Here is a 21,847-nt window from a genome sequence, read left to right as displayed (position 1 = left end):
CTAGGTTCTTTCCATAGTTTGGCTATTGTGGACATTGTTGCTATAAACATTCGGGTGCACATGCCCCTTCGGATCACTATGTTTGTATCTTTAGGGTAAATACCCAGTAGTGCAATTGCTGGGTCATAGGGCAGTTCTATTTTCAACATTTTGAGGAACCTCCATGCTGTTTTCCAGAGTGGTTGCACCAGGTTGCATTCCATATCACTCGGCATCAGGGAAATACAAATCAAAACCACAATGAGATATCACCTCACACCAGTCAGAATGGCTAAAATCAACAAGTCAGGAAATGACAGATGCTGGCGAGGATGTGGAGAAAGGGGAACCCTTCTACACTGTTGGTGGTGAGACTATTCTATCTGGACATGAGAACCCATATGTCTTATATGGATATATGCATAACATAGTATCTTATTGCACATATAATCTTTTTGTCTACAAATAATTAATGAATGCTTTGGGATTGAAAGGCAAGCCAGTCCTTTATTTTCAATATCAGAATCAAAATGTGAGTTTAATGGACCGAGATTGAAAAATAGGAGGAAAAAATATGGACAACAGATGAAGTAGTAATTACCAATTGTTTACAAATACACCCCAAAAAATGCTGAATTAAGATGTCTCCCCAGCAACCCCAATTGGCAAAACACATTAGAGAAATGGCTATGGAGTTTATAAGGACAGGATTATGACTGAGGAACATTCACAAAGACATTCTCCAATACTAAAACGCCCCAAAAGTCTACACGTGTACTTCTCTTGGAAAAAAAATACTCAATAGAATACTCCAAGATTAATCAAAAATTTCAAAACTCCATAATAGTCTGACTATATGAAAGGGCTCTTGAGACTTAACTTATGTAGTTTGAGTTCCAGTCTTAGAAATGCAATTGAATACATGTTGTCAGAAGCATTCACCAGCCTGACAAGAAGTCTTTATAGAGTTAGACCTTCTCAAATATTTCTCTTCTACTTCTGGGTTTGTTTGTGGCTTTCCATAATTCCAGAAACGGTGCTTCTTGAGCACCGTTGAGTTCAGCTGGAATCCTTCACTTGCTGTGGTTGATGACCATTTAAAACATTTAAAAGACTACCTGTGGAAGTCAGGTTCCAGTTCTTGCTAACAGTGGCTAAACGCTGGACAGGGAGAAGCCCCCAAATCAGAATTGTCTTGTCTCCTCTGCCTTCAACAAACAAAATCAGTTTCCTGGAAAAAAAAAGCGGGGGGGGTAGGTACCAGTTTCTTAGCCAAGTAACCTGAAAACTTATTTTTTTTATTTCTTTAAAATTCATTTTTAATGATATGAATTGTTGATGTTTTTCTATGAAAGATAAGTAAATTTATTATCCCTCATTTGCCACTCTACATCTTATCATCCATCAAAATTATTTGAAGTATTTTTCTGCTCATTATACCAAAAAATCACTATTGTGTACCTTTAAATATATAAGAATATGCAAAGAAAAAAAGATTATAATTAAAAGCAAAATATTAATAGTGGTTGTCACTGGGTCAGATTCTAGTTACTTATATCTTTTTCTCTATTTTCCAAATATTCTGTAATGTTACCATATCACTTTTTAAAAAGATGATTTAAAATCCATTTGTGTAATTTATAGGTCATATGATCACATTTATTTCTGAATATATAGCAAAATTTCAGGGCCTAAATACACAAAAATAATATTAGAAGTGATTATCTCTGGGCAATGGATGGAGGGTACTTTTTCCCTCTTATGTATTTTAAATTTTTTTCTATAATGATAACAAACTATTTTATTATAGAAAATGCTGTTTGTATAAAACTTAAGGGTCCGGGATGGCTTCGAGGAATATATACTCACACATACTGTAAAATATTTATTGAGTTTTATTTCTATTTCACATTTAGAATTTAATAGACTGTAAGACACCCTACAGGATAAGCCACCTGGTGCCCAACTCAACATAATCAAACAGGCAGAAGCAGAGAGGTGACACATTAGGACTGTTTTGTCACACCGCATGAGTCACAAGAGAGCAAGGACTGCTTTAATTACTAGTCATTGGAATTTCTGATAGATATTATGGAAAATTTTAAATCCAGTTAATTTACTTTGGCAGCTTGACAATGGGCTCATTTACAATCCTCTGAGGGAATTGCAAATTTCCCATGCTTCAATTTGGGATGGGGTGGCATTATTCATATAAGTGCACTGTGGTGGAATTCAGGCCTTAATGTTAGTCAGAATATATTTTTAACCCATCAGAAGCCTAAGTCAAGATTATTCATGTTTGGAAGAAATGGGATAGAGGAGAAAAAAATCAATGATAAGTTTTTTTAAAATGTGTACATGGTCTACCCTGATATTTATAGCTTTTTAAACCTAAAATTCAATCATTGGAATATTTTCATAGAACCCTGTTATTGTGACCCTTCCCAAGAATCTTCCAAAATTCTTTTGACTAATACCTTGAGCAGTGGTTTCTTTCAGAAACTAAGCTTTTGCAATCTTAGAATGTGAACTCCACGAGCAAAAGAGTTTTCCCTTCCTTCATTTGCCCTCCATCGAAATCCCCAGTTCATTGCCATGAGCATTTGGAATGTTGAATGAACTCTTATTTCTTGGGTGTGGGAAAGAGGTAGGGCTCAGACTAGGGTAAAGAAAAAGAAAAGTGAAAAAATTCAAAGGTGTATTTGTGGGTGCTCTGAGAACAGTGAAGCCTTTTCATTCATAGAAGATATTTAAAACTTCCAGGGGGCACCTGGGTGGTGCAGTCGATTAAGCCACTGACTATTGGTTTCAGCTCAGGGTCAAGAGATGGAGTCTGGCATTGGGCTCCATGCTCAGCATGGAATCTGCTTAACATTCTCTCTCTCTCCATCCCTCCTGCTCAAGCTCTATCTCTCTCTTAGAAATAAATAAATCTGAAGAAGAAGAAGAAGAGGAGGAGGAAGAAATTTAAAACTTCCAGGTTGTGTTTTAGAATCTTCTTCATATAGGCTGATTGTCAAAACAGACTTGAGTGAATATTTATGAAGCATGGGTATTCAACTCAAGGGGAAAAAATTTCAAAGCAAAAGATGTGTTCAATTTTTTTTTTCTTTTTCAGAATGCAAATTTATCTCTTCTGGGCTTTTTTTGTTGTTGTTGTTCATCATTTTTTTTAAGCCAATAAAGCACAAGTTTATAGGTAAAAGTAAGTAGTCCATTCAGGATGATCATATTTCCCCCTCAAGGTTTTGGGAGCATGAGGAAATCAAAACCCATTAAAATTATGACCGCGGGAAGGGTAAACGTGATACCTAAATACATGTTGGAACAAGAGAACAGCTCACTGGTGGGAGTTTCAACTTCACCACCACTCCCTCTGGGGCTAGGCTCATCTTGATAGAGTTAACTGCCTGCTTGCATATGCTTCACATTACTCACAACTGGCAACCTGAGAAAGCTGCTGGCATGTGGGAAGAAGTATGTCTTGCTTCATTACTTCTATTCATTTCCTCCTGAGTCTCTGATCTCAACCGACTTTCAGCCAACGCTGAAGAAAGAACTGACCTTTATCTTCTTAGTAAGTAACTGACACGCAAACATGACTGCAAATGAATAGTCAGTTTTCATGATTTAGACTTCAATATTCTCACGTGATTAACTTAAAGTAAGTCCTTTAAATTCAATCTGCCAGCTTCGAAACATATCGTCAGTGTAAGGGTTCCTCTTACCTTATTTTACTTTGGCAACTGGCGTTCTTGATGGAAGAGACCTCGTTCCCCAGTTGCCAACTCATTTCTCATTTCTCAGATGCAGTACAAGCTCTGGCCCGAAGACTCCGCCTCTTCCTTTCCCTCACTCTTGAGACTGGCAGTATCCTTACCATAAGGCATATTTTCATCTTCTCGCTGATGACCAGTCTTGACTGCAGAGTTCAGCCCTGTGGAATACAATCGAGTGAGATGGGTGATGTTTGTAAGGACACTCACTTCTTCAGCAGCCCAGACCCATAAGATGATTCCCTGACACCACTGTGAATCAAAGAATAAATGCAGCCTCTCTAATGAGGGGGGCAACCCTATTTTCTCTTTTATGTGGATCTGTGATAAAAACCAGGGGCGCCTGGGTAGCTCAGTCAGTTGAGCACCTGACTCTTGATTTTAGCTCAGGTCATGATCTCAGGGTGGTGGGATCAAGCCCACATGGGGCTCTGCACTGGGCGTGGAACCAAATTAAGATTCCTTCCCTTATCCTCTGCCCTTCACACCCGTCCTCTCTCTCTCTCTAAAACAAACAAACAAAAAACCCAGGAGTATAACAATAATGAAGAGCCCACAAAAAGCCCCTATACAAATGCGATCAGGGCACTAATAAAATAAATAAATAGATGGTAATCTATTTAGCCAACATCTTTAATGGATGGAAGCAAGCATCGTAATCCACACAGCAGCCCTACAACAAAGGTCGCATTCTTATCTCCATTCCACATAGGAGGACAGCAAGACAATGAATGGTTAGATAATCTTTCCAAGCTCACACAGCTGGTAAGACAGGATTAGGATTCTGGATTCCAACCTAGATCTGGCCCCAGACCCCATGCTCTGAACCACTGGGTACACTACCTTTCTATGAGTGGATTAGTATAAGCATATATTTTTAAAATGAAAGTCATATATCATCAACATCTCCCAAACCCCAAAGGAGGGCACGTGCCTGGTTTAGTGATTTTTCTTAATTTCTGGATTTGCTTGAATAAAAACACTTAACTTATATTTTTTAAAACCATAAAGACCAAGTTGTTCAGTTATATGATTAATGAATCACCTTAACTTAAAAAGAATAAAGTCATATGAAAAACTAGAATATTTCCCTGCCAGAGTCACAATGAAAACATAAATTTATAAATTAAAATGTATGTCAGCAACAGACTCCTAAATTTTATTCAGGGATGACTTTCTTCCCTTTTTTGAAAAAACAAAAAACAGTCAGGCATGCTATCAGCAGGCAGGTCTAAGTTTAAATCACCTCAATGCATTTGTACTCTCTCCATTAGAGTCCATTAAGTGTTTGCCTCTTGGTTGTCCATCATTTACTTTGTTCTTGGCTGGGTCACTTAATGGCTCTGATCCTTAGCACCTGCAGGGATATGGGATGGCTTTGAGATAAATGGTGTGAAGGGCTCAGGTGATACCTGCCTATGATAAGTCACAGTTACAAACACTGTGGCCATTTTCATTATTAATAATTCTTCTCTAGAGGATGTGCTGGCTTTGTCTGCCCAGTCTGTCCCCCTCCTTACTTCTCCTGGTATTTGTGCCTCCCGCTCCCTTCCTCTGAGGGATTCGTCCCAGTTCTGTGGTGTCTGCAGGGGCGGACCACAAGGGTGGGATAGGACTCACGGTGGTCCTATTAGGCAAGTACCTGGAATTCCCAGATTGGAGGGGAAACAAAGTTCTTCTTTTAGTTTGAATTAGAATCTCCAAGAATGTAACCCCAGAGCTGACTAACATCACATCTGTGGGGCATATATTTGTAGAGGAAACAGAGAGAATCGGAAGCCAGTTCATGGGTGGCTAAGCTAAGGAAAAATACACCCGAGTACAGCTTGACCCTTATCCTTCCAGGTACAGTAGTTACTAGTGTCCCATTTATATTCAGTTTTCAGAAATTTGCAGTTGAAAAACTTCTGACCAAGTAGGTTATTCATCCATTCATTTATTCTTTCATGCATTTATTCATCAGATGTTTATTAGATGTCTACCACGTGTTGATTTAAGTGAAAAATTAAATATCTGGTTCTGGATATATATATATATATATATATATATATATATCTTTCTCTATATATATGTATATACATATATATGTATATATATAATAATACATATAATATATGTATAATAAATATATAAATATACATATATACATACATATATATATATATATATATTTGGTTCTTGATATTTATAAGAAACTGAGTAGCTGGACAGGTTTCAGAGGAAAATTGCAATTCTGGGTCTGTTTGAATTTTTGGATGGTCTTAGGCATGAGGGATGGTTTATGGCTTTCTCAAGCAGGCTTTGGGGTCTTGGCTGAAAGTAGGACATTTAGAGCCAGGCTACCATATCCCTCATTTTGTAAAAATCTGAGTCCAAAGTAATTTTTATTATTTTTGAGAATACAGAAAGTCCAGAAGGTACAAATAAGGGAATAAAAATCATCCATAGACCAAATACCAAGAAGTAACCTCTGTGAATATATTGGTATATCCATTTCCAGTAAGACCTTATTTGGTGAGTAAATTCATGGGTCTGTGAGTAAGTTCACGGGTCAGAATTATTTTGATCCTTCAAAGATATTCTATTTTTTGGTCCTCTTCTGACACAGCTAAATTAGATGGCCATTTAGGGTATAATAAAGGATCTTCAACTGGATAATCAGAGCAGCATTTATCTGTGCCTTCTCACCAGGGGCACAAATTCTGCCTAAGTCACAACTGTCCACGGCCAATGGGTCATGTTCAGCAGGAGATCATCAGAAACTCTGCTTGCATGCTGTCACTTGAGCAGTTAAGCATGAACTAGATGACACATGTGAGAAACTGGCTGTCCTATTAGACCAAGGAGGAGGCAGTGGAAACCCAAAACAGCTAAGTTCTGAGGCTCAATTAAACTCCAGCCTCTTCTTCCCATGTACAAAGGACACCCACTGATGCACTAGTTTGCTCTTAAATGCGTTCCATCAGAAACTGATTCATGACATCTCTCATAGAACTTAAGGTCACCCAGTCCTGTCTGGATGTTTTGCTAAACTCCATGACTCAGAGGTGTCCTGTCCAGAAGGATATAGGATTTCATCCCTGTGGGTAGTTTAGAAACTATTCTTGTGATCTTATTTATAATATTCATTTCCTTCAAGAAATTATGGCTAAAGTTCTGCCTGAATTATCACAAATTCTGAACTGATGATATCTTAATTAATGGTTTTGAATCTCCTAGTTCTTATTTTTCACACGAATGAAATCTTGTCATAAAGTGGTTCTGGTAATGGTGAAATATCTTGTTTTCAGACTAACTGTCCTACTAACTACAATTATATATTCTAGACAAAATGTAAAGATCACCTTTTCAAAGTCACTAGAGAAAGTCCAAAAGGAAGAAGAATTGAGAAGTTATTCAACACTTAAAAGAAGCAAAGACAGGGGTAAGACCCACATTATTCAGTTTTTCCCTGGATGGGGGTGGGGGACACACTTCAATCCAGGGCATGGAGGATGATCTCCAATAGAAATCCCTAATCTTAGTAGCCTAAGTAGCCTGGACTACCACGGTAGCTGGAAATTGAGAGAACAAATCTCAAAAAGGAGGAATCAGAGTAATAGGAGCCCCAAAATCTGTGTATTAACGTCCCTCAAATTCTTGGTTAACCTCTGAACTGTATTTATGCAGGATAAGATTCTAAGAAACTCAGAAGGAAAGTGATAGCTGGAAAAGCTGAAAGACCTGTGCATTGGTTTCAGTGGCCACTCACCATAAAGAACACAGAGTTTAGACTTCAAGACCCACCCAATTAGAAGCATTTGGTGAATGTCCCAGGCTTCCATTAAAACTGCACAAGGGACATGCATTAGGAGTAAAGACTTACTCTCACCCTCCAAAATATGCTAAATGAAAGAAGCCAGATGCAAAGGGCTACATACTGTATGATTCATTTATTGCATGGTTAGAGAAAATAAATTTATAGAGACAAAAAACAGATCAGTGGTTGCCTAGGACTGAGGGTAGTGACACAAGGCACAAGGCAGTTTTTTGAAATGATGGAAATGTTCTAAAACTGGAAGGTGGATAAACAAAATGTCATATATATGAATTATTCATATATATATGGATGAACAAAATGTCATATATATATATATGTGTGTGTATATATATATATATGGATTATCCTCTTTTAAAAGGAAGGAAATTCTGACATGTTCTACAACATAGAAGAGCCTTGAGGACATTATGTTAAGTGAAATAAGCCAGTCACAAAAGGACAAATACTGTATGATTCCACTTATATGAGGTACCTAGAGTCATCAAATTCACAGAGACAAAAAGCAAAATGATGGTTTTCAGGGCCTGGGAGCCTGGGAGGAGAGAGAAATGGGGAATTGTTGTTTGGCAGGCATAGAATTTCAGTTTTGCAAAATATAAAGGGGTTCCAGAGATAGATGGTAGAAATAATTGCCCAACAATGTGAATGTGAATGTACTTAATGCCACTGAACTATACACTTAAAAATGGCCAAAATTGCAACTTTTATGTTATGTATATTTTATCACAATGTATATTTTATCACAATTTTTAAAAATTGGCTTGTGGTAATTGTACAGCCCTATTAATTTGCAAAAAATCACTGATTATGCACTTATAATAGGTGAATTTTTTGGCATGTAAATTATACTTCAATTAAGCTACTAAATAGACCCTGAAAAAAAGTCTTTATCCTCAGACTAAGAAATTTTCCTTGGGACTAATGACAAAACTAAAATAAACCTACACTTAAGAAAGGCTAAAACCAAGATTTCACAGCTCAAGGGGATTTTCCAATAATACAACTACTTGTTAGAACAAAAATCACACACTCTTCAGAAAAAAATAACACAATTCAGATTGTACATAATGGACTATCACAACACCAACTATGTAATTAAAAATCACTAAATGTAGCTCATAATCAAGAGAAAAATTTTAGTTGATAGAAACAGGCTAATAGATGGTATAGATGTTCAAATTAGCATAAAGAGGTTTTGAAATAGCTAAAATATTTAAAGCACCTATAGGAAAAGATTAGTAGGAGAGGTGAGGTAGGGAATTTTAGGAAATATATGGAATTTGTAGAAAATTTGAGAAGGAAAAGAACTAAATGGAAATATTAGAAATAAAAAGTACAATATTTGGAATAAAACATTCATTTGATGGCATTAAAAGATATTTGGCCATACCAAGAGAAAGCATTAGTGACTTTGAAGATAGAAGTCACCCAAACTGAGGCACAGGAAAAGAAAAGAATTTTTAAAAATAAAAGGAACCTGAATTGCCTGTCAAATGATATCAAGCAGTCTAATATGCATGTAATGGGAGTTCCAAAAGGAAAGGAGAGAAAGAATCAGGCAGAAAATTATATTTGAAGAAATAAGGACAAAAATTTTCTAAATTTGATCGAAATCAGCAACCCATGAATCCAGGACACTCAGTGAAAGCCAAGCAGGATAAAAACAAATAAAATCCCATCTGATAAGATCATAAGTAAGCTTCTAAAAACAAAAGATGGAAAGAAAATCTTAAAAGCAACCATGGTTTAAAAAAATTCATCCCATAAAGATAACAACAATACTTATGGTTTCCTTCTCCATCAGAAAAAGTAGAATCCAGAAGACAATGGAACCACATCTTTAAAATGTTGAAAGAAAAAAAAAATCTCTCAATCAAGCATTCCGTATCTGGTAAAAACATCTTCTGAAGTGCAGGTTAAATAACTTACCTTCAAATAAAAAGCTGATAGAATGTGTTGTCAGCAGACCTCTCTCATAGGAAATGACCCTGACCATTCCTCTGGCTGAAGGAAAACAAGAGATGATACAGTTTGGATCTACTGCTAGGAAGGAAGAGCATTGGCAATGGAAGCTCTCTTTAAAAAATAATAGATTGGGGACGCCTGGGTGGCTTAGTGGGTTAAAGCCTCTGCCTTCGGCTCAGCTCATGATTCCAGGGTCCTGTGCTGGAGCCCCGAATCAGGCTCTCTGCTCAGTGGGGAGCCTGCTCCCTCCCCACCGCCAACGGGCCTCTCTGCCTACTTGTGATCTCTCTGTCAAACAAGTAATATCTTTAAAAAAAATAAAATAATTGATTTTTGTACTTCTTTTCTTATATTCTTTAAATGTCAATTCATAGTTCAAAACAAAAGTGACAGTACTGTATTGTGATTTATTTCATATTGAGAAGTTGAAAATATGAAAACAATACAAAAGGTGAAAAAAGTGTTAATGCAATTACACTATTGGGAGATTGTTACACCATATGAAAAGTGATATGTTTATTCAAATTACAATGTGACAGTTAAGGATGTATGCTATAATCCCAAAAGAATTCTTTATCATGGATTAGTTACTACTCCAATTTAATAACATTTCCATTAAAACTAAGGAGCATCATGTGAAAGTTACTTTAAAAGTTACTTTAAAAACTCACAGGAAAACACTATAAAGTTATAATAGGATGCAAATATTTCCAATAGAAAGACAAGATTTTTCTCTGAGTATTCAAATATTTTCTAAGTCATCCTCTCTTTTACAGACTCAGAGAAGGTTTAGAATAAATAAGGTGATGTGTTTGAGGGAAAGATTTAGGCAAAAATAACAAGTTTTCAAATTTTACTGTATCCTCATCTCAAGCCTTATAATGCAGGATAAATTTAAAATATCACTATTTTAAAATCCAGTATGCAGGTTGGACTAGACAGCAAAACTCTCCACAGGGACACTACCCTGAGAAACTGGTCATATTTCGTGGCTTTATAAAAATAAAAATAGCTAAATAAATAAATAAATAAAAATAAAAATAGGGCAGTTGCAGTCGTGCTCTCCGAGTGCCTGTCTCCCTCCTCGCGCCGCCCGGATGGCCTCCCAGAACCGCGACCCCCAGCTGCCGCCAGCGTCGCCGCCGCCCGCAAAGGAGCCGAGCCCAGCGGGGGCGCCGCCCGTGGACCTGTAGGCAAGAGGCTACAGCAGGAGCTGATGACCCTCATGATGTCCGGTGACAAAGGAATTTCTGCCTTCCCTGAATCAGACAACCTTTTCAAATAAGTGGGGACCATCCACGGAGCAGCTGGCACAGTGTATGAAGACCTGCGGTATAAGCTCTCCTTGGAGTTCCCCAGTGGCTACCCCTACAATGCGCCCACGGTGAAATTCCTCACACCCTGCTACCACCCCAACGTGAACACCCAGGGGAACATCTGCCTGGACATCCTGAAGGACAAGTGGTCAGCCCTGTATGACGTCAGGACCATCCTGCTGTCCATCCAGACCCTGCTAGGAGAACCAAACATTGATAGTCCTTTGAACACACACGCTGCCGAGCTCTGGAAAAACCCCACAGCCTTTAAGAAGTACCTACAAGAAACCTACTCAAAGCAGGTCTCCAGCCAAGATCCCTGACTGTCCAGCCTCTCTCCTTGTGTTGTCTTTTTATTTTCTCCTTAGACAGTCTGTCTTTTTCTTCATTTCTATCTAGGACTGTGTATCTTCAGCTGTGGTGTCATTTTTGTTTTGTTTCTGTTTTTTAAATTAAGTCTCTGGTTGAGCCCTTGTGATGAATATATTAAATAAATACATTGGATTAAAAAAAATAAAATAAAAATAGTAAATAATTATTGAATGTCCATCATAGGTGCCAAGGATAAGAGTTAAGAACAGAGTTGATGACCATCCTGACCTTCAGGGAACTCTTCGTCTAAAATAACACACACAGGGGCACCTGGGTGGCTCAGTGGGTTGAAGGCTCTGCCTTCAGCTCAGGTTATGATCTCAGGGTCCTGGGATCGAGCCCCAAGTTGGGCTCTCTGCTCAGCGGGGAGCCTGCTTCCCCCTCTCTCTCTGTCTGCCTCTCTGCCTACTTACGATCTCTGTCAAGTGAATAACAAAAAAAAATTTAAATAACACATACATAATACAAACATAACACACAAAGCACACAAATAACTGAAATTCAAGACTGAAAAAAAAAAGAAAAGAAAAGAAAAAAAATCCAATGAGAAAATTATCAAGTTTAATGGAGAATTAGATCATCTCTAGTTGCAGCGATTAGGAAAATCTTCAGAGAGTTTGCAATGGACCTTGAAGGATGAGTGGGATTTTCTTGGTGCAAGAGTGTGGAGCTACAACAATAGACACAGAAGCACAAAAGTGGGAAACTAAGAAGTGTATGAGCAGACGATCCAGCTACTCAGTTTATCTCTGTTACTAGGAACTAATAGAAGAGTCATCAGAAATAACTCGCACAAGCAAATTAAGGCATCCTCTGAAGGGATAGGCAGGTCACCCCAAGAATTCAGAACTTTGTTCTCTGAGTTATAGGATGTCATGTCTCCATGCCAAGGGACTGACATAATCAAACTCTATTCTTGGGGAAGACAAATATGGCTGATGAGCTATAGACAAGCAAGACTGCAGAGTCCCATAAATATGTCCTACTTCCCTGAAGGATTACAGCATGCCAGGGACTCAACTCGGATGCCACTGGAACAGAAGCCAGAGCTAATGTCTAGGAGGATGCTGCCATGGGATTCCTAAATCATCTAATGTCAACATGGAATGCCTCCAGACTCCCAGCTCCATGTGGGGTTCCATGCAGCATATAAAGCTGAGTGACATCAAAGAGCAGATTAAAACACATTCACAAATCACAAAACACAAGCTAGAACAGAACAGATGCTATATAGTTGTTTTGTCCTTCAGGACATGAGCACCCAAGGCTGAACTGGGCAGAGAGGGAATAGCTGGAACTTGAAAGTAGACATGTCTACTGGGATAGAGTCACACTGAAAGGACAGATTCAACTTCAGGGGGAAGGGGAAGTCCAGTTGGGCAAGCAGAACGTAGAGTATGGGAAGCACAGCCATCAACTACAGGTAGAAATCAAGATAGAATATCTCACCACAGCAGGGTCCAACCCCCAATAACACTGCGGTCTTCCCTTATGACAGAGCAGAAGAAGGGGAATCCAGTATAGTTAATAATCACAGATGCTAGTAGAGAAGCAGAGCTATGAGGGCACTAGCATATCTGTCACCACTCACAAGAATGATCCTGTTAGGCTTAGGGTCATCAACATGGAAAGGGAACAGCCACTTGCTCTCTGATAAGACTCTTGAGACTGCCCACATTATAGACACTGTTATCTTGCAGTCTAGTCAGGTAAACAAGTTCTGAGGCACAGAGAACAATCACCAAAACTGGGCTATAAATTTGAGAGTATGTGTTAGGACTCAAACATAAAGCCAATTAACGGAATTGGGGTCCAGAGTCAATATCAGTCTTAGATATTCCATGCTGGAATTCTTTAAATCCCCCCTAATCCTGGTCGGGATCACGGTTGAGATTGAGTAGAGGCAAGTCACATGAGTAAGGATGAGAGAAGGGTGGTCAAGGCTGGGAAGCCAGGCCTCCCCTGGATGGAAAGCATCAGTCCAGTAGGGAAGCCATTATTCTGACCAGGAGGCTCAGAGCAAAGAATCATGGATGAGACAATATTGGAGCTGGCTCTTTTCTAAGAGATAAGATTTTTCTCAAGACGAAGAAGAAATAGAAAGACTCACCAGGCTGTGAGAACAACACAAGCAAACAGGGTGGCCAGAATGTCAGTGATTCTCAGGGTTGTAGAGAGGGGTGAGGTCAGGGAGACATGGTTAAATGAGACCCCCAAACCAACCTAAGTAATCGGGATTTCGTTCTATCGGTAACCAGCGTACATTAGAGATTTTGAGGAAAGAAGTGACAAGGTGCCATTCTGGACAATAAGCTTGACCATTGTATCTGAACTCTACTTCTCCACCTTCTCAATTTGGGGGGAGGGTTTTCAACCATAGGAATATTGACAATGCCCTCCCTGCTCCAATATTGGATCAAACGGGATCATTGACCCTGTGTCCCATGTCCAGTCTGATAAGGAGTCTCCATTCTCACTTCATCTTGCGATCTCTGTGGACACTTTTCTCTTTCTCCTTTGTCTCAGGGTCTTGACCAGCACCTGTCTGGGAGATGACTCTTCAGGCCTTGTTCTGTGGGCTGGTGTCGGCACATCAGTGTTGCCCTGTGAATAACCCTTGCCTCTGCATATTTAGTTGCGATACTCTGGGCTTAGCCTTAATCCCACCTGCCCACCTAAGAATTCCCTTTCAGATAGATAATCTTGGGATCATGACTGTTCCAAGAGGTCAGAGAGGGAATAGTGAAAAGGTCTGCCAGATGCTGTTTATGTTGGCACGTTGCCCCACATAAACTCTGACCTTGTTTTGATGTTCTAACTAGCCAGAGGACTGTCACACCACTTGTTCTCCAGAGGACTTCATTTTATTTTATTTTATTTATTTATTTTATTTGGCAGAGGAGAGAGTGGGAAAGAGAAAGTAGCAGGGGGAGGGATAGAAGCAGGCTCCCTGCTGAGCAGGGAGCCAGATGCGGTACTCAATCCCAGACCCTGGGATCATGACCTGAGCTGAAGGCAGACACTTAACTGACTGAGCCTCTACCCAGGTGTCCCAGAGGCTTCATTGTGTGGTACTGAGTGATAAGAGGCCTTACCAGTACAAGCTGGGAAGTTTAAAAAGAGGAGATTAAAAAGAAGAAGGAGGAAGTAGGGATGAGGGAGAAAAGAAACAACAAATAAACATAAAATAGGCACTATTTGTCTGTAGGCTTCTGACTTAGCACAGACAACAAGTCATTCAGCAAAAACTAGTGTTGGTTGTGTATATTGCATAGCTTCCTATTGCTTCCTTCTCAAAGATTCTTCAGGATAAAGCTAAGAAATGAAACCCTTTGTCATTTTCTTTTCTCCTTAAAATTGGGAAGGAACAGAAGAAACATTTCATGGGTAAAAAGGTATCTGACAGGAACCACAAAATAAAAATTCAGAATCAACCTTTCTGGTCTAATTAATATAATGCATTTGGGTAGAGGAACATTTATTTATAAGCATTACTATGGGTTATTTAAAAATTTTAAAAAGTAGTTATCAGGGGTATGTTTGGGATAAAAAAATACAGTAAGAAATTCCCCATTTCATGAGCCTAGTAATCTAAACCAAAGTAACAGGCTTGAGATCACCATGTTTTGATCCAGTCATACACCTTGGTGCTAGAATCAAGGTGAACAATACTTGGCTTCTTCTTTTTCAAATACCTCTGAGAAAGAATTTTGTCAACAGCGTGATAACATAGAAGTGTGGTATTCTGCCCTTCTGATTCTCTGATGAGAGAGATATTACACAGAAAGAGAAAAAGTGAAATTTGGTAACATGAGCAGATCCCAAGAATGTAAATTAGTATTCATCTGAATTCAGATAACTTGATTCTCTACAGTACTTGAAGACCTCTTCACAGAAAATAAATTAAAGTTTTCAACTTTGACAGAGAGCTACTTTCAACTACAATATTTTTTTGTAGGCTGAAGAACTAAAATTATCATTTGAATTTATATAATGGCATTTCTGGGTAAAACAGAAGAACCTAAATCTGGCTATCCTGAGCAAAAAGGCAATTTAATGGAAAGATTGAGGTCTCAGGGAACCACAGCAAGCCTGGAGAATCCGATCTGGAAAATAAGGAGCCCAGGGTTCCTGTGAGGCATCAGGAATCCCATCCAGGTTGTGGAGCCCCATCCTCCCAGCCTCAGACCAACACCACTGCTACTCAGATGAAGGCTCTGATTCCAATCTCCAGATTCTTGGAGAATTTTCTTGAAGTTGAAAGTTCTAGGTTTGCCTAGCTGGTCAAACCAATCCAAGTAGTTCTGCAGCAGTAAGATACAGGGACAGGCAAGAACCTGACTTCTTTAGCTTCCAAAAAGGAAGGCAGTCTCCAGTAGACTACATAAAATGGGAATCTTCCCAAAATGGTGAGTGGGGTGCAAACAGGAAGGAGTATTAAAGATTAAACAGTGAAAAATTACAAGGGTTCCTTACAGTATCCCCATTTGGGTCCACAGATTTTTTTTCCTGTGTAACACAAGTGTAATAGGAACTGAAATCACTCTCACTGCTTCCCAAAGGGAACTGTCTAAATTAAGTAGTTACTACTTCCTAGCTCTTAATCCAGGATCTCTAGATGATATATGTTTCCCATATTTGCAAGATGTGATTTAAAAAAAGGATTCATCCTACAAAGTAGGTGAGAGAGGAGAAAGAGTTCAGTTAAGATATGTATATATACATGATAGAATGGAAAGTAAATGTAGTTGAGGTTCTAGTCTTAATTTCTATAAATAATTATGAATTTATTGCTGATTTTCAACATTCAATGTTATCAGAGGCAGCTACGCTTCGATTGTTGACTTTCCTTCTCTTTGGCACATCCCATGTTCCTTTTGCTTTAGTCAGCATAGGTGGTTGCAATTCCTGGCTTTATTGAGTTACCCACAACCTATTACTGGAGGGACTGAGCCCCCGTAGGTACTGTATGTAGGAAGTTGCATTAAAGAGATACATGGGAGAAGGAGGAGGTTCCCAGAGATCACATGGATTTAATTTATGCTCTTCCTTAGCTCCTTTGAGAACAAAACTGTATTTTTCTTTGATAGCCAAGACCTCTTTGATAGCCAAGACAAGTAATCCCTTTTGATCTTGATAGTAACAGTGTGGCATCCAATTCACTAACATCATTGTTGTATCCAAGTTGGAAGCATTCCTACCTTTAGGCTTAAGCATTTGAATCAGCAAAAATCAGCATCTAGCGATAAGGAGTTAAAAAAAAAATTGCAAACAGATTATTACGAGCAATTATCCTTTAGTTCACAGACCCTAGTATCCATAATCTATATGAAAAAAATCTCTTTGGGTCAGACCATTTATATTAGGATGCTGACCCTACTGACCATTATGGAAATAATGCCCATTTTGTCTCTGGTAGTTAAGTAGAGTTATGTGGTCTCTGCCACCTCTGCATGCTCTAGTTGACCATGAAATGAGGTAGCCCATATCTACTGTCTGGTCTCCGACCAGAATCTCCAGTCTTCAGAAATTATGTTTCCTTTACCAATGTATGGATGAAGATCTTACTGAAGACAGTAGATTGTTAAGACAATTTATGATGTCGTTGGGTAAGATGCTTCCAAGGGATCACTCCATATTCTCCATGTATAAAATAGCATGTTCTTTTATTCTATGCCAAGAACTGTTTTCATCAGGCCCAATATTTTGTGGGCTAGAGTAGAAACTGGGTTTGGGTTAATTAGCCAAACAAATTATTGGAACCACAGAGGGCTACTCAGGCTTGCTCTGGATGCAAAAATGCTTGCTAAGCACATCCATCTTTAAAAATTTAGTCAGAAATATAATTATATTCCTCCTGATTTGTCAAGCACCGTCAGTCTTCGCCCCACACAATCCACAGATTATTTTCCTATAACATTAGCAGCGCTTGGAATTCTTATGGTATATAAACCTTCTCATCAAAAGAATGATTTTGTAATTGTGCTCAAGTCAAGTTGAGATTTAACTCCAATTATTTCTCTGTGAAGTGTCAAGGCAGGTAGGAAATTTAGAAAATTAGTTCTTCCTTCAAGAACTCTTTCCTCAGGCAAAAGAATAGTCTTGAAGCAAGAGAAGAACAATCTCATCCCAACAGGAAGGAGAAATTGTGCCCTTGGGAAATGGAAACTCCATACAGTATAGGGTGAGGATTTGGGTTCTTCAGATGCAAGTTCTCTCATGGATCTCACCCCACTGTCCATGGCCTACTCTTTTTTGATGGATGACCACATTTTTATGGAAATGACATATATAGCAAAACATTTATTGAATTGATGTAATTTGGCATCTTTTAGAATAAAAAATATCTACTTCTGAATTTTGGCTATTACAGGTTTATAGCTGCAAGGTAATAAATTCTTTCATCGTGGTTACAATACATCCCTAAATTTCTTTCCATGGCTTAAACTGAGAATTTAAAGATCTGCGTTTATCGCCCTCTGACTTTAAACCATCCAATGTAATCAGAAGCAGCTACCCATCAATTTTTTCATATCTGTCACACTTTTTTATGGTGGTAACATGGTCTGCCAGAACATTATCCTCAATGGATCCTGAAACATAGATGTCCACAGGCAATCATTTCATTCACTATCTTGTCATTACAAAGCACAGGCTACTGGATTACCAACCCAAAACAATAATAGGACATTCAGTTCCTTCTATACTCTCTCAGATTGAAATTGTCTCCAATTCCCCACATTTCCTTAAAGGTCTATTACTCAAAACTCCACTCTCTGATAGAAATTTCTGAATAGTCTGGTTAAGAGATTGGGTGGATTCAAATTCTGACTCTGCCGTATATTAGCCAATTTGAGCACTCTCTTGCATTCAACGTCCTCCTTTGGAAACCAGAACAATAACACTTACCTCAATGGCTCTTGCGAGGATGAGGGAGTTAAGACATGTAAACGTTAAGAATGGTGCTTGGCATTGCAAATGTGCTCAGTAATTGTTAGCTTATTGTTATAAAAATAATGCTGATTAGTATTACTATTATATTTATTATCAGACAAAATTCTTGAACATAAGTGAAAGAAACCAAATCTGGACATCTCGAGCAAAACAAGAGAAATTATTGGAATATCTGGCATCACAGAAAGGATGGGAAGAGGGAGGACCAGATCTGAGAAGCATGAAGGGACAGGAGAGGTCTTAAGGGCTAGGTAATCATAGTCAAACAACAGACAGGGCAGCAGGACCTGGTCCACACACATCACTACCGCTCCTGCAAAAGACAGACCCAACCAGCTCTAGATTCTTCTGTCAAGACTGAAATTGCAAAGCACTCATTAAACTAAGCCTGTATCACATGCTTCTAGGTACAAACTGCCACCAAGTCTACATAATGGGAGTTTTCCCAAATGGTAGTTGGGGTGTTATTAGGAAAGAGAGTTAGATATTGAAAAGCCAAAGGATGATGAGTGTTGAAGTCATTAGGTAACATTAGTGTTACATAGAGCCAATGATCAGCAATCCATGGGTATGACAACATGGCCAACACGAAGTTTCCTCTGATTTGAGTCTGAAATGCATGTGTCGAAGAAAAGAGGTTTTCAGTTTTTCTGACAATTTGAAGTATCAAGTCCTACCATCTACTCCAGGAAACTTTCCCAAGGAGCTAGTTCAATTCCACCTGACATCTTCTCTTCCTCTCCAGACTCACTTCATTTTCCAGATCAGGATCCCAGCTTCTTCTCTCCAGCTCTAGGAGAGGGAGGGACCGCTGAGAAACAGAAAGGTCAAAGATACCTTCAGCGATGGGGTAGCCTTAGCTCATCTTTGAAGGATGGGTCATTCTGCATAAGAAGGAGAAGATATGGCTGTTCAAGACACTGAAATGAGGATGTGCAAGGCCATGCCAGCAGGACTTGCCTGTCTCTCTGGAAGTTTCATCATGAGGATAATGAGAGAGGGCGATTGAATGGAAGGCAAGTCCAGTGTGTAGAAGCCCTTAGTTGTCAAGCTAAGATTTGAAATTTAAACTGCATGTAAACTTAAAAGGAAAAAAGCGGGATCAGACCCACAACCTTGGTGACAGCAATGTTTCAAAACTGAAGCTTAATTTGACATTCCTGCAGCATGGGTTAAAGAAGGAAGAGCCAGAGGCAAGGAGACAAGCTAGGATTGTAGCAGTCCATTCTATCTCACTCCCTTCTTGGTTTTGACAGGAAGTCATTCTGGAAGAAACCTGGGGTGTTTGCAGCAAACAAAACTAGAGTTTTTATAATAAAGTCAAAGAGCAAGGAAAGCCCCCAGAAAGTATTGGGTGTGGTTTGGGTTAATGAGCTAGACTGACATATACGGGCAAAGCCAATTTCGAGAAAGCTGATGGCAATGGCACAACAGGGTAAAAGTTCACCTCTTGAGAAATTATCTGTTTTGCGTTCAACTCTAGAATTACTGCTCCCCATTCCCACATGCCCAATTTTACAGTGGAGCCAGTCCTTTGAGTCTTTGACATGGGGAACCTTACCAGCCCTTTGGGGAGCTTCAGAACATAATAGAGAATTCTCAGGAGAAGTATGCTGCTAGGAAGACAACTCTTAAATCAACTGCTGTTTTCATATCCCAGGTCTATCAGGCATTAAACAGGACCATTAGAAAGGGGAGGGAAGAGATGGAAGAGGGTTGTGGCCCAGTCATAGTGACCTTGTAGGTTACCAGGGTAAGTGCCAGGACCCAGGTTTTCAGCCCCATACAATCATTCCCATTTTAGGATCAGCCACTTCCAGTGGACAAAAAATGAGTAGACTTGGGTCCCTACCTAAGGGTGGCCACACTGTCCCCATTTGCTCCTGGGGAGTCCCAAGAGTCAGAACTTTCAATGCAAACCCGAGAGAATCCTGGGCAAAGGAGGGCCAGCTGATCACCCTAGTCTTAGGAGCCTGCTCACAGGCAGAGGGGAGGTTCTATTAGACCTGCCTGTTTTCAATTGCAGTATCATGATGGCAGCCCCCTGGTGTACAATCAGGAATTATCCACTTCTTTCTGCACCTCAAGAGCTATAGACGGTTTATATAGGTTTTATAATAGAGGGTAAGGACAGGAGGCTGACGTTTGATTTATATTAGACTTTTTCTTGCTAAACTTGACAGGGGGGATCTAGCAGTCAAGTTAGAAAGACAAGAAAGATGATCTTTTCTTGAATAGCTGATGGCTTGGAGTAGTTCCTGTCTCTTCAGGTAAGATTAACAACTATTTCCTGAGCATTTTGTATGTGTTAGGCACAATGCTAAGTATTTATATGTATTACGTCAATCACTTCTCACAACAGTTACTTGGGCTGAGTACCATGAACATTCCAGTTTACAGTAAAATCAACAGAGGCTCAGAAAGGCTAAATAACTTGCTCAAGTCCAGATGTTAAGTGAGGGAGACTGATGGATGTTCAAAGTCTAAACTCTTAATTATTCCCTAATCTCTACTCTCTCTTTTTTTTTTAATTTTTATTATTTTTTTTAAGATTTTATTTATTTATCAGAGAGAGAGGGGGGTAGAGGGCGAGCACAGGCAGACAGAATGGCAGGCAGAGGCAGAGGGAGAAGCAGGCTCCCTGCTGAGCAAGAAGCCTGATGTGGGACTCGATCCCAGGACGCTGGGATCACGACCTGAGCCGAAGGCAGCTGCTTAACCAACTGAGCCACCCAGGCGTCCCTCTACTCTCTTATTTATGGATTAAAGTCAATGTTGACAGGTCTGCAATTTGTGAAAAATATACACAAGAGTTTTTTCTCCCCTACACCTAATAATATCCATAACCTACCATGTTTATTATTATTTAATGATGATTTAATGATTATTATTCTTACAGAATAATTATTGACTTCATGGAAGGGGATTCACTTACTGGGACTTCTTATCTGTGTGATAAACTTCCCTCCACGCTTCTTTCAAGATTTAATGTCAACACAGAGAAAAAATGACAATTCAGGGCAAGGTAAGGATGGTTCCAGTTGCATTTTAAAGTATCTTTTTTTTTTTAAACTGTTGTATTGCCTTCCTAACAGGACTGACGATTTCATCCAAAACCATGGTATCTAAATCTCTCCTCTCCTCTTTGCAATCACCCAGCTTCACAAAAAAAGCCATACTCAGAGAAAGCTACATCCCTTGCATTTTGTACACGAGCCCAGTTGCAATCTCTCTGAGGACAGAACCATTTCTCATTAGAGCTTAAAATCCAACACAAGATGGGCTTATCAATTTTAAAAGCCATATACATTTTATGGAAATAATCTTCTCTGGAATGCAGAACTTAGAATGGAAATCCTTAGAGTTCTACAGTGTTACAGCTTACTGGTGTCTTTTTAGAGAACATAGACCGAGTGAGAACTTCACAAGTCACAGCCTCAATTTTGACGGAGCAATGGCTCTAGAAGAGCAGTAAGTTATAGTGTCATGGGAAAGGCAGTCAAAAGCAAATGCATTAATCTATCCCGGAGTCTCCTGCACTTCTTTCCTGTCCCTGAGTCTTAGAAAGTGAACAAGCTAAGAAGTTTTGGAGCTCCTGAGGATGGGCCTTTTACAGACCGCCGTGTTGGCACTATCTGCAAATACTAGGCTAAAAAGTCATAGTG

The 21,847-nt window shown here is 39.2% G+C and overlaps 1 long non-coding RNA gene and 1 pseudogene across 5 annotated transcripts in view; one reads left to right on the top strand and one right to left on the bottom strand.

Annotated features, from left to right (window-relative positions):
• Positions 1 to 213: 213 nt before the first annotated feature.
• The window catches only part of LOC309864309, a 74,833-nt gene continuing 53,199 nt past the window's right edge, over positions 214 to 21,847 (bottom strand). For 3 of the 4 annotated variants that reach the window (XR_014311451.1, XR_014311455.1, XR_014311456.1), the window contains 3 exons: positions 5,002 to 5,112; positions 3,708 to 3,916; positions 214 to 1,210 (listed from right to left, as the gene is read on the bottom strand). This is a non-coding gene — a long non-coding RNA (uncharacterized lncRNA). The remainder of the gene's footprint in view (positions 1,211 to 3,707; positions 3,917 to 5,001; positions 5,113 to 21,847) is intronic. The other variant, XR_014311452.1, reaches the window with a different exon arrangement.
• Positions 10,623 to 11,381, top strand: LOC309864074 (ubiquitin-conjugating enzyme E2 C pseudogene; annotated as a pseudogene). The gene has a single exon. The product of its transcript is annotated as a ubiquitin-conjugating enzyme E2 C pseudogene (transcript).

This window comes from Mustela nivalis (assembly GCF_964662115.1).
Source record: "Mustela nivalis genome assembly, chromosome: 5".
NCBI lineage: Eukaryota > Metazoa > Chordata > Mammalia > Carnivora > Mustelidae > Mustela > Mustela nivalis.
This window is presented reverse-complemented; position numbering and strand designations above follow the sequence as displayed.